General features: G+C 37.4%; 1 protein-coding gene across 4 annotated transcripts in view; it reads right to left on the reverse strand.

The window, feature by feature from the left end:
* ZNF385D (zinc finger protein 385D) overlaps positions 1 to 15,134 on the reverse strand; it is a 442,245-nt gene that overhangs the window by 254,240 nt on the left and 172,871 nt on the right. The window lies entirely within an intron of this gene.

The raw sequence follows: 15,134 nt of genomic DNA on the forward strand, positions 1-15,134 counted from the left end.
CACACACAGGCTCGTCCCTCTGCTCCAAGCCCCCAGGCTAAACTGAATGAGTCCTGGTTAAGGCAGCTGGGGTGCAGCAAGATGTCTGGATTCCTTGGATACATCCCGCCTCAGTGCCGGTACCGCATGATCATGTCTAGCAGGCAGCCCTTTCCTTTCTGCCCCCGGGGCACATAAGAAATGTCTGAGCTGCCTCCTTCCTCCTGCAGAAGCTGCAGCTCAGACAGATGACAGTGGTGCTGGTGAATCTCTGGCTCCTCCTAGTTGTGCAGCTACACAAACATGTCCACTTCCTGCTTACATGGACATGGCGGCTCATCACAAAGGACTGTTCTTACCACGAGAGCTGTCCTTTGCAATACTAATCCCATAGGTTAGTTAGTACATATGCGATTAGTATCAATGTTTTGTGTGGCGGGATGTACCGCAAATAGTTAGTACATACCGCCTAAGGAAAGAGGTATGGTAAAACACACAAAAAATAAAGATGTATTTTGTAAATCAAAGGGAAACTGCATAAGGTCATATGGGGTTGAACAGAGAAACACCCAACAAATAGCAAACAAACAAGGCAAAAAAAATAAACACCTGAGGATGCAGGCACAAACACCTTTATAGGATTAAAGAGCAGCAGGCTGAACCCTTGAGAGAACAGTTCAAAGACCCCCTCCACATTCCCATTACATGCCACCAGACACCTCCACATTATACCCCTTAAATATTGTCAGATCCCACCATATGCCCTTTAAATTCCATGAAAACCTTTCATGTGCTGCTTAGATGTTTCCACCCCACCCCCATTACCTATGGCTAGAGCCTATACACAGAGTTACTGTCACTGGATTCCAGCATGCTGCCATGGACACTGACTGAGTGTAATAATGATATGTGACCTCACTCATGTGTTGTGCAGCAGAGGAGGTGACATGATGTACCCACATTACAGGACTGGTCCAACCATCCACGAGTGTACAACGGAACACGCTGCCAGCGTGCAGTATAACAGTGTGGCTGGCCCCAGTCTTAGAACATGGAGTGGTGGAAGGTGTTGGGCCAGATAAAACCTGGCAGTACTTGCGGGATACATTGATATTGTCTTTAGGTCAGATTACAGAAAACTGTTACAGTCCATGACAAATAATGTCAAATTTTAAGTAGGACTATAGCACATTGTAAATATTAGATAATAGAACCTGGTTTTCAGCTACAACCTGACTACTAGGCATGTATTTCCCAACTGATGCTGAATAGCATAGCTGCTGATTGCCTATCTCAAGGTTACCAAAGATTTATTAATAAGGAACTGAAATGCCCTGTAAATATCTTAATCTTACGAGACCTTCCTATTATGATACTATAAAATGTTTTTAAAATTGATTACATAAATTGTAAGAAGGAAGTGAAGAGAAGCTAAATAAATATAAAACTAGACATGATCAAAAAATACTGTCTATGTAATAAATTGTATTATATATTGCCCTCATATATACTATACTGCTACACTGTGCTGCTACTGACTGTTCAGCTCATCAAGGAGTTGAGATTACAATATAATGCCATGGTTCCCATTGTGTTTGTTATATATGTTGTGGTTTCTTTTATGAAACAATTGTAGCCTGTTTCAGAAAGGAGATCTAGATCACTGTTTTTTAGACAATTGCTTAGTAGAGATTAAAGAAGAAGAGCGCAGTCAAATGCAGAAGCCCTCTATGGGACTGTAAAACTGTGCCAATTTAAAATGAGAAATTCTAAAGCATAAGCAGATGAATGAAGTAGATGAATTTTAAGTATACTAATCGAGTTGTGGTTTTTATTACGTTATCGTTACATTATAATGTCAAGGAAGTACAGCACTGCCTGGACCATCCAACTGTACAGACTGCAATGTACACATCTTCAGCAAACAAAGGGCAACTGGCTTGGCACAATCTCAGTGGGCAATGTCTTAGCAACCTCACCCTTTCCGAGTCAGATGTGGATCTTCGGGTGCGAGTCAGATGCGGATCTTCAGGTGCATGCACCAGAGCCAATGGTCTGTAAACTCTCCACTGTCAATACCCTAGTAAAAAATGGCAGTATTGGTCAGAGCCATAACAGGGAGGTACTGCTCCCTGTACTGATCACACCCCCTGACCAAAAGACGTGCTGAAGTAATGCCAAGGAGGCTGAGCTGCCAGTGCAGGAAAGTGCAGCTCTTGCCCAAATAGTTCTCAGGACGCTCCAGGAGTCTCTATAGGCTGCAGTGTGCATGTCTGGAGTGTCCAAAAGATGATTGGCTTTGCACAATCTTGGTGGCAGTGTTTTAGCAATCTCCCCCTATCTGAGGCATGCACCAGAGTTAATGCTCTTGAAACCCTCCACTACCAATACCCTAAAAAATGGCAGTGTGGATCAGTGATAACAGGGAGACACTGCACCCTGTGTTGACCCCACTGGCTAGTATCAGAGCCAGATTTACACACACATATATGCAGTCGTGTCAGGAGGGTGGTGCAGGAGGTTCTTCCTGCACCCGGGTGCCACCTTCAGATGGGGTGACACCAAAATTACATCTCCATTGCAGGGACAGGAGCAGGTACAGCAGTGTGACATTCTCCTGCCGCACTCACTCCTGTCATTGAAGAGGAGCCAACACTGCATGAAGCGCAGTCTCCGGGGGGCGGCCCATCATCTCGGGGGAAGCTGGGCTGCCCCCAGAGTGAACTAATCGGAATTTCCACAAATCTACACCCACTCCAATTTAGGCCATCCCCCCTTTTCGGCCACGGTACTGAGTGCTCACCGGGTGACACCAGACCCGGTGATGCCTCTGCATATATGTACCCAAGGGTTCATGTGGGTATTTAACAAAGGTGCAGCAGTATATACTGCTGGAAATTTGGTGAGTTTTGATCAGAGATGTGCAGACAAGGTAGGCAGATAAGGCAGTGTTTCACCTGTCACAGTCCAGTATACTATATACAGAAGAAAAAATAAAGACTCTTTGTTGGGACACTCTTGTGGTGTAACTAAAACATAACTTTTAATTTTAATTATTAAAATTGTATATCAATATTTAAACACAAAAAGTTTGTAAGAGTATTTAATATTTTATTCACACAAAATATCCACCCTTCGTTGGAGTATGAATTCTAAGATGACTTGAATAAGCCAAGGTGAGTAAATTTAAAAATTAACATGAAGTGTACAGTATAATCAGTCTTACTGTAATATCTCATTAATCCATGATAGTCAGACTGTTTGTTATCACTGGGGTGCTGGTAATGGTATGTGATCGGTGTACTGTACCATATAAAGGAAAAAGTGTAATGGTTCTCGATAGACTCTATAGGTGAGTATTACCTCCATAATACCGGCAGTCAGTATATAAAAAATAAAGCCCCCAGGCAATAATCATGTCTCTAATATATGAGTCTAATACTTTTTCACTTTAAAATTTATTTGTCTCCCTGTGTTCAAATTAAGAAGAAAATAAACAAAAAAGGAAACATATCCTAGTTTGACATTCTATCACAATAAGGGTTCAAGCATAAGCGACTCGCTATTCTGTGCTGATTTCAAACCATATATACAAATACATTTCACACAGATAGGTATCATATAGACGGCAGCAAGGTCACACAAATGGATGTCCAAAACAATTTGTTATTCTTTGAAAGCTTTAAGACCATGTACACAGGTAGATATCACACAGGTGGGTATCCCACGATTGACAGCAAAGTCACAACAGCACCAGCAGTGTAGCAAGATCAAGGGCTTGACAGAATTTCAAAACAGAACAAATAAATGGAGGTTAGTGTCAGAAGAAAAACCAACCTACATAGATTGTTATGGCATCAAAGATCCTTAAATGTGATTTTTCAGTCCATATTTAACCACAATGTAGTGGTATCAAAGACCCTAGGCAAAATATAAAAAATAATATTGATAAACAGTGGATTGTCTTTCTCAGATGTTTCTATAGCATGTCACTAGAAAAGTTTACTAAATTAAGAAATGGATTGTATACTTATGTAAAAATAGGCAAACAAAAAGTAAGAAGTCTCTCATAGTAGGTGTGGAACTTTTACTTCTGCTTTCCACCACATACTGTAGGGGTTACTGCACCTGGTATTTCCAGGAGGTCTCCCATCCAGATACTGACCAGGTTTACTACTGATTAGCTTCCACTGGGCATATCCAGTGGAGTATGGCCGTAATCTGCTGAATGAGAGAATATACGTTCCACTATCATAGAAAGAGTGTACTTCTGCTGTCCAAAAATTGGTTTGCTCACATCTCCATGTTACTTAAGCATTGCAGGTATTTTAAACCGGAACATTTAAGTTGAGAGAGCACACATAAGTAGGTCAGCAGGGAGAGAAAAAGAATTGGAGATCCGCACTGTTACTTCTGCTTTCACAATATCATATGAAAGATAGAGGATAATTGATGAGAAAACATTTAGTGTGGGGACTCCAACTAAAAATGAGAGATCTGTGTACAAAGAGGTGATTGCAACATTTGCTTAGGTCTGTCACATAAGGTAAACACTTTTAACAGCCATGTGATATGTGTACTAGTTTCATATAGTGTATCCCACCTTCTCAGAAGCACTGTGTGGTGCAGGGGTTATCAAAATTCTGATCAGTGACAATTAATGTTATGACCAATTTTAGTGTAAAGAACACATAAACCATATATAGAACAAATGGTACAGATTATACAGCAATAACATAAAGAAAACACAAATGTGTGCATATTATACCAGTATACCCTTAGAGTGAGTTCACAGTGAACAAGCCCCCCAATAGGTGAAAGAGCCATCTGAAAAGGGTACTGGGTGGTGCACAGTCTGGACCCACTCGAAGGGCTACTTTTAAATATTCTCACCTTGGATTATTCAAGTCATCTTAGAATTCATACTCCACCGAAGGGTGGATATTTTGTGTGAATAAATATGAAATACTCTTACAAACTTTTTGCGTTTAGAATATTGATATACAATCTAACCCTCTCTGCACATGTTATATCTGCCCCCCCTGCAGTGCACATGGTTTTGCCCAACTGCTAAAAAATTTGCAGCTGCGATCAACTCTGAATTACCCCCATAGTCCACTATACTCCATAGGTTTAACTATAAAGATTATTATAATAATACAAAGAATAAATGTATAATATCTTCTTTGTATTTTTCATAACCTTTTTATAGTCAAAACTCTGAAGTATACTGGAGTATGACAGGAAAAGCTTTACCTCACCTGATTGCACATCACTGCCAGTCAGGTCTGCAGCAGCAATACTGGCTACATGGTGCAGTTCCAGGCACCATGCTAGCCAGAATCAGGGACCTTAGGGCAGCCACACTGCTGCCCACAGAGCCCTGGACTCTGTCCAATGGCACAGCTTGACACCCCTAGCTAAATCCCTGTTTGCTGCCCCAGTGGCATATGTATTTGGCTTGTAGAGTGCCCTTATCCTAGTAGGTCATCCAAGAGCCGCCCACCCTTTCCTTGTACACTCAGCTTCCTGCTCCAAGCCCCCTCTTCATGGTGACATAACTGTGAAACTAAAATTGCAAACAGCTACCTTCTCTAAAAAATAATACTACTAATATTTTTAAAAATCTGTAAATTGCATAGTGTAATTATATTATACTTTCTTTCCACATCTCATATATCATATAAAATGTAAGTGTTATCAAATGACTTATTTTTCTCTTCACTATCATTAAAGGTAGTTTAGCTATCTTTAGTAGGTAATCAATTTTATTTCATTAAAATGACACTGGCTTTGTGATTCTTTGCTATTAAAGCCAAGGGTCTTCTTCTATTACATTAAATACCCATCTGTGAAGAAGTATCATTTCATTAGATTATTTATCTTCTTCCAATAAAGAATGAAACTCACAAGCCTCACCACAATAATGTACTGTGAGCTAAGTAATCAAATTTGTATTGAATTCAGTACAGTTAAATTGAATGCAGTACGGTTAAATCTATATTACGTGAAAGCATAAGTAGTTCTTTCAAGTGCAATTTGCACATTCTACAGAAATACTATAGACAGTTCTATGTACACATTTCACCCCATTTAAGTAATTGCTTCCAGTGGATGTTCAAATAGAAAATCTGTATATCTACTAAGTGAATAGAGTCAAATTGGAAGTTTTAACACACTTATATCACAGTTGTACTGGGTAAGATTTAAAAACAAAAACAATTAATCGTAGACATATGAGAAAAATATTTTTTTCTCTCTAATTTGTAGGAACTTTACTGGATCCAAATCACGGGTCATTCCAAATCATACTGTACCTCATTTGGATATAATATATACTGTAGATTTCTATGGATAAACTCTGCCATTGTTTTGGGTCCTTATTTTAGAGTATAATCCTCCCAGTACATTAGTTAGTGTAGTGGATTGCGGATTTTATCTACAGTTAACTTTGTTTAATAGCACTTTGTATTAGAGATGTGTGTGGACCCCGTGTTTTAGTTTTGGTTCTACTGTAGCTCATCATTGAATATTTGTTTTGGCAATACCACCCTCAAGTGTTTTGGTTTAGATTTGGTTTTTGCTTTGGTTAAAAAAAAAATCAATAAAAAAAATGATAATCATTGATAAAAACTGCTAAACTCATGTAATTTTAGCAATCCAATTTAGATTTGAAATCCAAATTCTGAACAGTATGAAGATCCAAAAATCACATTTCTAATTTGTATATTAAAGATTGTCATGTATGTCCAAGTACTAAATAGATGAGACTGTTCAGATTCCAGCGACTGTCCCAACAGTCCCGAGTATGTTTTGCATAATAATTTCTTCACTATGTATATCTTGAAAAAAAATTAAGTTCCATTTATGTTTCCTCTACCTGGGAGAGAGAGCAGATTATGCTACAGTATATGCACATATAGTACTCTCTATAAAAAGCTTCTTCTGTGTCACATAACAAAGAGCAAAACTTCTTTTCCACAGTGCAAGAGCAGCTGCGAACTGTGCATGTATATTAATGTACATCTATATTTTCACTTAAATGGATACTTTTATCGATTAAGGCTGTTGCATTTTATGGAGGAGCAGAAGGGAGAAGTTGGGTAACAGAAGGAGTTCTTACTGAATTGCAAAGTAGGCTCACTAAGGCATAGAAACAAGGCCAAATTTTGTAGAACAAGAGGTAAAAGGGTCTAGAGGGCACATTCTTAGTGTTTGTACATTCTTAGTGTTTTCACTTTCAGTGCGAAGAAAAAAGACATTTCTTTTATTCAAATGTGTTTCCATTTACTCAGAGCTTGCACTCTTTACTTCCCATCCTACATTTTAATGCTAATGAATTTGCCCCTCTGTATTGTAAAATATTGCACAAATGCACAATTGCCATATGTACTAAAAACAACCAATTAACTATCATAATTAATATAAGCCATCAAAGAGGCTAAAGCAAGCAATATTTAGGTAAACTATAGGTAAGATTACATTATGAAAAAGAAAGATACTAAAGTGGGAGGAAGTTGAGAAGTGGGAAGGATTTGTCCAATATACACATACTGACATACTTCTAGGTGGCGGTGACAACTGCGGAAAGCAGAAGGTTGGCTTACGCCTTGCGCAACCAGGCATAGTAATGCAAAGACTTTTACCAACATGCATAAGCATGTTTATGCAACACTTTTCCTGTATATTTTTATTATTATAATTCTTATTATTATTCTTATTATTATTATTATTAATAATAATTAATTGTATTATTATTCTTATTATTATTCTTATTATTCTTATTAATATTATTATTCTTATCAATAATATTAACAACATAATATTTGTATTATTATTAATTATTATGATGATGATGATGTTTCTTCTTCTTATTATTATTATTACTATAATAATAATAATAATAATAATAATAATAATAATAAATAATTAATTATATTATTATTATTATTATCAATAATAAAATAATATTTGTATTGCTATTATGATAATAATAATAGTAATACTACTACTACTGCTAATAACAATAATAATAATTATTATTATTAATAATAATCATCATCATATTTCTATTACTATTAATGATGATGATTATTATTATTATTAGTTGTCTAAATTCCTAAAATAATAACATGTAAATTAAATGCAAAAGGAGCAATTAAAATTAAGCCTGTTAGTGTAAGGAAAAGGAGGAGGATTAAAAACAGCATGTACTCCAGCTGATATGAATATGATTTGCATTCAATTTTTAAAAACATGAGGCTTTAGTAATCTTTCTGTATTAACTTTATTGTAACCTGTGTTAAAGTTTCCCTACTCTACACTCTATTAAATATTTTAACTATTTAGAATTTGTTTCTAGAAAATACGGGACACTGTGTCCCATACTATATAGTAAAATAATATTAATTAATAAATATAGTTGTGGGACTAAATTCTCCAATTAAAAGAAAAACGTAGTAACATATATTCATAGAAAACATCCTGCAATCACGTTTCTACAAGAAACTCACTGGAGATCTTAGGATGAGGCCACTTTACATGCTCCTTGGATAGAATGTCAGATTCATATACTGTACATCTAAGTCTAGAGGGGTTGCAATTCTATAGAAACCTAAGGTATAACATTATAGATTCCATACTTGACCTGGAAGGTAGACACATTACAGTATAGTAGCTGATGATATTGAAGGTACCAAATACATCTTAGTGAATCTATGGGCCTCTAATGTAGCTACAGGTGACTTCTTGTGATCCATGATATAACTGCTGTCAAGCAGAATCCCTGCTTTCATTGGTGGTGGGCGGGGACTTCAACACAGTGGTTGACCCACTCCTTGACAAATCACCACCTGCCTCCAGGGTCTCCTCCCTGTGCTGGAAGGTCATACAGGAATTTGAGGACATCCTACAATTAAGTGATCCATGGCGTCTTCTAAATCAAACTTATCGCTCTTACATCCATTTTTTTTAGAGCACACGGTTCCATGTTTAGAATAGAATATTTATTATTATCCAACTCTTTACAAACACAATTGAAGACTGTAGGCCTGGAGGACATTATTATCTCGGAACATGCACTGGTTACACTGGAATAATTCTGTGAGGCCACAGGCAAACCGGATAGCTTCCCAGACTCTCACTCTAAATCAGAAGATTTTTAATGCATTTTCATGCATGGTCTTGTTATGTGGATGAAAATATAGACCATTGGGACAGTCCAGTACTGTTCTGGGAGGCATCAAAAGCAGTCATGTGGGGCAGCATTATCAGTTATATTTCAAAGCTAAGTCAGAACAACACACTAAAATATAAGTCTCTTAAGGAAGCTGTATCTAATAGTTTTAGACACTATACTCGACTCCTTTCTTGTAGCTCAGGTGCAACAATGCCTAGATTATACTAAACAGGCATTTTACAGATGGGGCAATAAAACGGGTAAGCTCCTTGCAGCAATGTCGAAACCATGGAGGAAACATTCGGGCATTAACTGCCTTGAAAGACCCTTCTGTAGGCAGAACAAAGGACATTTTGATTACTTTGATAGATTCTACTCTGATCTTTATACATCTATTCCATCCCAGGATACAGTACATGCTCACTTGTTATCGGAAAACGGCATGCGTTACCTAAATTAAATTAGGAACATCGAAATGTTCTAGAGGGAGAGATCACTGAAGAGGAAATATGTACCATGGTGGCTGATTTACTACCGCATAAAGCCCCGGGCAGATTCACAGGAATCTATTATAAAATGCTTAAACATGAACTAGTACAAACCCTCTTGGAACTCTTTAACACGATTTACAGATCTACTCCTCATTACCCTTCTTTTACTTACTCCTTTATATCTCATACTAAAACTGAGCAAGGACCCTATGTTGGTCGATTTGTACAGGCCAATCACCCTACTAAATGTAGCTTTTAAAATGTTATCTAAAATTTCTGCCAATAGGTTACAAAAAAATCTTCCGGAGTTATTGACGTCTCATCAATTAGGCTTTGTACATGGACGTCACTCAGTTCAAGCTATCAGTACTGCAATTGTCGCAACAATAGTGTTGTTTAATCAGAATAAACTGAAACGGATTCTCCTTAGCCTTGATACTCACGGGCCTTCGACACGGTGGCTTGGCCACATTTATTTAAAGTACAAGATAATAGAGAATTTGACAAACACTTCATCAATCTAATACGGTACTTTTGCACAAACCGACTACTTCTCTCCTAGTTAATTAGATGAGAGGGGACCCCGCAATAATGCATCGTGGAACAAGGCAAGGCTGTCCGCTTTCCCCATTACTTTTTAATTTGTACATACAGTAGACCCCATTTAGAGATTTTCTAAATTCCTCCCTATTTGAAGTCATACCTATTGGCGACAGAGAGATTAGATTATTAGCAGTTGCAGATGATGTCTTATAGTACATCACCAACCCTCAATATTCTCTTTTTAGAATTTTAGAATTATTTGGGGCACTGTCAGGGTTTGAGGAAAACTTAGATAAATTAATAGGCATGTATTTAGTGCAAGTGATAATAAAGCCGACATGTAGCAGGCAATTTCCCTTGTCATGGGCAAAATCATATATCTCCCGTGGAAAAATAGGACACAATTACTGGTAGTTGAAAGTCCAAACAAGACTAATTTAGCCAGGTGACAATGAACCAGTTAGTGAAACGTTTTTTTTGTTATCTTTGCAGATATCTGTCATTTGCTAGACCTCTGCCAGTATTCCTATACTTAGAACATGAATTAAATTATGCTTAAGATGTGGTTGACCCTGACTATATAACTATATAGTTCTACATCTTTATTTATTGGACTGTACCCTATTGACTTTATATACTGTAGGATGTGTTTCTCTTCCTTGGAGTGCCTTATGTTGCTGTAAAAGAGATCCAAAAGGTATAGTAGCATTCCACTTAATTAGTGGGATGTGCATCTGTATGTGTATGTATGTATGTATGTATGATCATATATATATATATATATATATATAGGTGTATGTGTATTCATACGTACATACATATGTCTAATGAATATAAAACACATTTTTTTATTGTACACACCACTGTATATGTCTTTTAGGAGTGTAAAATTATGAAAACGATATGCATATACGTTCCAATACTGCCTCCATATAGTTTAGTACTATTTCTATATTCGGTAACTTTATGATAATTTTATGGATTCCCTTTGGTCGAAATGAGAGGCCACAAGTTAAGGAAATTGGAAACTAAATATTAAATAGTATCTATATTTCTGCTATATCTCTTATGAGCTGCTAATGAATGAAATGTGTGTACTCGGTTGATTACATTATAGTAGATGTTCATGTTCCAAAATCTACAGTAGATCACAAATGGTGAAATAATGAATTAAAAGGACTAGTAAAGTGAAAATAAAAATAAATATATATATATATATATATATCTATCTATCTCCGGTCCAGTATTGGACTTGAACCTAGAACCTTGTGCTTGGTATGCTTAGTGGACTTTCATATTAGCCCACTGAGCCATAGCTTCTGCACTTAGTAATGTGTGCTTTTCTATTATAAGAATCTGTTTAGATAATATTTCATTGGTAAACAAACAAGTTTTAGGGGTGATTCAAATGTTTGAAAAGTCAGTTGGGAGTCTGTTTCTTCCTATCTAATAGACAGGAAAAAACAGACACCCAACCGACTTTTCAAACATTTGAATCTCCCCCTTCATATCTATGCTGCAGTGATGCCATTTTTGATACATATATTTTTATATATATTTTTGTTTGTTTATATAAAGTAAATTTTTTTATTGTATGTGTGTTTTTAAATGGTACATAATTACTTGAGGACGATACAGTACTCCCATGATTTTATTCTAAGTCTGCTGAACACTTTGTTTGCTTTTTCACTAATTACACACCTGGATTCAATAATTATTGGACCCAATGGATTGGCTACCTGAGCCTTAAATGGTATCCGGACTCCAGGTCGACAACAAAAGGTCGACACACCTTAGGTCACCGTCAATTGGTCGACACACCTTAGGTCAACATGGACAAAATGTCGATATGGACAAAAGGTTGACATGGAAAGGTCGACATGAGTTTTTCACAATTTTTTTCCGTTTTTGGAACCTTTTCATACTTAACAATCCACGTGGACTACGATTGGAACGGTAATCTGTGCCGAGCAAAGTGGTAGCGGAGCGAGGATCCTTGCCCGAAGCATGGCGAGTGAAGCAAGCCATGTGAGGGGACACGGTGCACTAATTGGGGTTCCCGATCACTCTACGAAGAAAATGACACAAAAAACATAAAAAACTCAGGTCGACCTTTTTCCATGTCGACCTTTTGTCCATGTCGACCAAAGGTGTGTTGACCAATTGTTTTCAACCTACGGTGTGTCAACCTTTTTGTTGTCTACCTGGAGTCCCAGACCCGCCTTAAATACCAGGTGTGATTGACACCTCTGTATCCCTCTGATGAAACCGCTTTGAGAGCATAGCAGAAAAATGCGTAAAGGAAGTGCCAACCTTCTGTGGAATTTACTTTTAACCGGATTCCATTCAGCAACCCGCTCCGAGAAGCCTCCATTCTACTCTTACACTGTTTGCACATCAGGTACCGTATTGCCGCCGGAGATGTCCGCTCACCATCCCGCTCTGAGCAGCCTGCATTCTTCCTTCCCCCCATCTGCACATCAGGTATCGTATCGCCCCAGGAGACGTCCGGCTGTGTGGCTACAGCTTACCAGTGCCTAAGTAAGCCTGTGAGGGAGACGGAAACACCACTGAACAGCAACTGATGGAGGTTTTAAAATGCCTCCAAACAGCGGTGAGCATTGTTTGAAAGGTGGCTATTATCGTGCTGCTGCATTGTATCAATTTTAACAGCTCAAGATACCTGCTGGTGCAATTGACATTTAAATAGGAATACTAACCGGTTCATTGTCACCTGGCTAAATTAGCCTTATTTGGACTTTCAACTACCAGTAATTGTGTCCTATTTTTCCACGGGAGGTGTTTATATATTGTCCATAATGTTCTTATTGTTAAATTTTTATTGTGTTGATTAAAATTTTTAATTTATCTTGCATCCGCGCTCTCTATATAAAATTATTTTTTTAAACATTCTTTTAGCTTAAGGTGATAGTCCAGATCATCATATGGGTGCTGCTGATGTTATGATATAGTATCCAGCAATTGTGATTATTATATTATGCATTGTCAATCCGTTATATCTTGCGCCTGATTATTGCTATTAAAATCATATATCACTTACCTTGGTATTAAACTCCCAAAATGTCCCTTTAAATAATACTAAATTAATATTGGGGAGGCTATTTCAGTCATCTCAGCTGAACTGGAAGGTTGGAACCATTTATTATTATTATCCTATCTCGGTAGAGAAAGTTTAATTAAAATTTCAACTTTCCCTCGTCTCCTATATCTCACAATCCTTACCTTTACTAATTAGGTAATCTGATGTGATCAAATGTAATGCCATATTTCGGCAGTTTATTTGGAATGGTAAATACCTCAAATAGCATTGCTGAAGCTACAGCAATCTAAAAGACATGGAGGTATACATTTCCCACAAATTAAATTCTATAACTATGCGGCTTTACTGAGGTATCTTAGGGATTGGATTTCTTCTAGCGAAGTATACCCTAACACATTACTTGAGCAACAATTTCTTTCTGGAAGGTAACTTGGTCACTTTTCTCCAAAAATTTGAAGCAGAAATAGATCAGGTGCTAAAGGATAACCCATTGCTCTGGTTGGTTTATAAACTTTGGCATAGGTTACGGAACACTGCTAATTTGAATGCACATCATACATCATTCTTGATATTTCTGAGAAATGAGGCATTCCAGCATGGGAAGACTGCCTTTCCATTTACAGCGATATGGCAGAAGTGGATTAAAACATTAGAGAAATATGTGTGTATGTATTGGAGGTATATGGTGTATACCTCAACTAAAAAACTCTGGACGTTCGCTCAGGCTGTCCATCTCTGCCCATTGCTTCAAAGGTATCCATTGGCATACTTAGAAATGCAGCACTGCAGTCACTCAGTAATTTCTCACTTTTCTGAGGAGGACTGGACTAATCCTCTAAACGCTATGTTGGGGTCCTTGCCTGCTACCAAGAAGGCAATATCCACACACTATCTCCTATTGAGAACATCCATGGATCACTCTACCACTCAGTCAGAGGTAAGACAATAGACAAATGAATTCCCAAATCTAAATTGCCAGGTATTGCTTAAAAACTTGATAACCTCATGCCATTTACTTCCATCCGCGAAGTATCAAGAATTATTTTTTAATATATTTAACAGAGCATACTATTCCCCTCATAGGCAGTATCTTGCAGGCATGTCTGACTCCCATGAGTGCCATCAATGCTGTAGTGTAATTTTTGGTGATGTTCCGTGGTAAGATACTTTTGGTTGAGAGTCAGGAAATACTTAAAGTATCACCTTGTTAACTTCTTACCATTTACAGTGGAATGGGCAATCTTTGGTAATGTAGCTGATAACCAGAGGGTCTCTAGGGGGTGTAAAAAATTGCTACTAGCGGTTAGTGCAGCAGCGCACAAATAAATTCTCCAAACGTGGATCCATCCCTCCCCACCTCCTATGACCCTGTTTAAAGAAAAACTAGATCACATTTTCCAAGTGGATTGGCTGGAAAAGACCTTAGAAAAAGATAAATAAAATTCCAAATGTTTTTAATCTTGGGAAAGCTACATAACTACCTTACCAACCGATTTCCAGGAATGGATTAGACAATCTGTTCAAAACACGGAATGGTACGAAACACGACTTTTATTGGGGGACCCCCCAACTACTGGATAGTTGGAGATATTCTTGACCATGGGCAAAATAGAGTAGTGATTCCGCCATACTTTTATAGTGAATCTATTGTGGACTGGACCTGGGCCTGTTATGGAATGTTTATCTGTACTCTCCTATGGAACCAAATATTTGGGTATACTATTACCACTTATAATTGTAAATGTTTGTATCTCTGTACATGTGACCTCATTTGATGCTAATTGTTCTTGTTGTGATGTGATGCGTCAATAAAAATGATTGATAGAAAATAAAAAATAAAATAATATTAGTAGTCATGCAATAGTTATTTAATAATGTGGTC

The sequence above is a fragment of the Pseudophryne corroboree genome, chromosome 5 (genome assembly GCF_028390025.1).
Source record: "Pseudophryne corroboree isolate aPseCor3 chromosome 5, aPseCor3.hap2, whole genome shotgun sequence".
Classification (NCBI taxonomy): Eukaryota; Metazoa; Chordata; class Amphibia; order Anura; family Myobatrachidae; genus Pseudophryne; species Pseudophryne corroboree.